Source organism: Castor canadensis, chromosome 7 (assembly GCF_047511655.1).
Source record: "Castor canadensis chromosome 7, mCasCan1.hap1v2, whole genome shotgun sequence".
NCBI lineage: Eukaryota > Metazoa > Chordata > Mammalia > Rodentia > Castoridae > Castor > Castor canadensis.
The window spans coordinates 39,615,616-39,617,972 of NC_133392.1; the positions used below are offsets into that span (position 1 = coordinate 39,615,616).

The 2,357-nt window shown below is 36.5% G+C and overlaps 1 pseudogene; it reads right to left on the minus strand.

Annotated features, from left to right (window-relative positions):
- Positions 1-370: 370 nt before the first annotated feature.
- On the minus strand, positions 371-466 carry LOC141425210 (U6 spliceosomal RNA; annotated as a pseudogene).
- Between the last annotated feature and the right edge of the window lie 1,891 nt (positions 467-2,357).

Genomic DNA, 2,357 nt, shown 5'->3' on the forward strand with positions numbered 1-2,357 from the left:
GGTTGGGTTGGCTAAGTTTGCTAGAGCGTTTCTAAGGTCAAGATTTAAGGAACTAATGTATATTAAAAGTGGGTTTTCTGTTTTATTAAAATAACTATCAAGATCTTTTGGTGCTATAGACTGATACAGAATTTTACCAAAACCAAACAAAAGCTCACCCTCCAAATGGGATGATAATCTTAAGTTTTTAGCAGTCTACAAAAAAGATAATGAATCCTAAAATACAAAATTATGTGTGTCATTAACTCCTAATGACTGAGTCTGTTAATTTTGAACTTCAGGGGCTACATGCAGGTCAACAACAACCCTGCTATGTGTCCCATGTCATTCTGTTTTTAACATCAACAGTCTAGGATGTAATTTCTTTTCTTTTAATATGTAGTGCTTCACAAACTTGGATGTCATTCTTGTGCAGGGGCCATGCTAATCTTCTCTGTGTTGTTCCAAGCGAGCACTAGGATGTACTTCTTAACAAAATTCAAGCCATGGTCCTCAGTCATTGGGTCTTCTAACTTTATGTTTACTCTCTTATTGCTGTTTCTCTATCTAATTATTTGAGACATTAATCTCAATTGGTTTATTACTTAAAAATATACATGTTCTCCCATTTTTTTCTCAGTTTACAAGCTGACTACAACCCCATGGCCTGATATGGTTTTGTATCAGCCAAGCTTATCTTGGTGTGATTTAGATTTGATAGTTAATTTTGTACTGGTTGTACAAAAAGCTCATATTAAGATATATCTCTTGTAATAATCAACAGATTGTCTTCCTGCATATTGTTATCTGTTCATTTTACATGTTGTTTTGATACAAGCCTCTTTGCTCAGTGCGTAATAGTTGTGATGTGTGATGTTTTGGTAGTTGGGTCAACAGTCAGGATCAGCATCCCCTGTAAAAAATCCTCATGCTGGGGTGAGAGATGGGCCTTTAGGAGATCAGGTGACTCAAAAGACAGAGCACTCTGCCACTCACTTGCTCCAGACATGTCTGATGGAAACAGGTCAGAGGGCCCTGTATTGAGGCTTTCAAAAGGTTCAAAAAGGATGCTTTGCGGATCTAGAAAGTTCTCGTCTTTCTTCTTCTGAAAGGGCAACTTTCCTTTTCTTCTCTTTCACTCTCCACCAGCTAGCATAGGAATTCCATTCATGAGCTCTCATGCAGGGGTGAATAGATTTTCCCCCTTCCTTCCCCTCTCTCTTTTTCCACCAACCAGCATAGGGGAAACAACATATCCACTTGGCTGTACCCTTTGGTACTGGGAGATGCTTTGACCCTATTAACCAAAAATAAGATGACTAGCTCTCTATATAGCCCATTTAAAATTATTTACTATTTTTTTTATATCTTGCCAAAACCCTAAGGTATTTTTCTGATAACACAAAAACACTAAATTTAAACTAAGTAAAAATTCTTTTAAATGGTTCTAACACTGCTAGTGCTTTATATGAATATATAAGTCATTTACAAAGTTAAAAATGTATACATGTAAGCAGCTATAGTTCTTTTTTTAAGGTACATTCTATCGAATAAGGTCTTTCATATTTCTACTCTATAACAAATGCTAAAATTTCTACTGTTTAGCCCTGACATCTGTCTGTCAGATAAACATTGGTTTTCCTGACATCTGTTTGTATTGACAGTACTGACAACCACTGACTTATTACCTTATCTAACCAAAATTCAAGGTTTAAATTATAATTAATCATGGTTACTTTAAGTTTTGTCATTATAGTTCTGATCCTTCAAAAACATTTACAGGCAAGCCCATGAAAAAAATGGCTCTGACAAGTGCTTATCTATCAACTAGGACAGACATTAAGTATTGGGATCATTTTGTATTTTCCTTGTAAAACTTTATAACTGTTACCTACTAACATTTTACAGCAATTTAAGGGTGTCAGTACATCCCCTATGGGAAAAACAATTAGATTTAATTAGGCACAGCCTAAGAGCCATTTTTTTTTAAACAAATGTTTTTGTTGCTTAATTTGGCCAAAAATGTTGCATTGGTACTGACTTATGATCTGTTTGATGTTACTCACTCTCCTCCATGGGACAAAATCTGACTTTCTGGACTTCTTGGGAGAAGCCACTCCTGCACCGATGGACAAAACTGCCAAACTGGCAAACTCTTCAAAGACAACTGTTCAGAGAAACAGTTTAAGAGGACGCAACTCCAAAGCAGTCAGCATTCCCCAGCTTCTCAGAGAAACAAGTATTCAGCCACCCAAGGCAGTTCAAAAGGACTGTTCAAATGAGAGGACTTCTCCAGAGCCAGATGGAGTCAATTATGCAGACTTCTAAAAGTAAGCAAAGCCGAGAGATTTTTTAAAAAGGGGCTCTTATGCATGTGC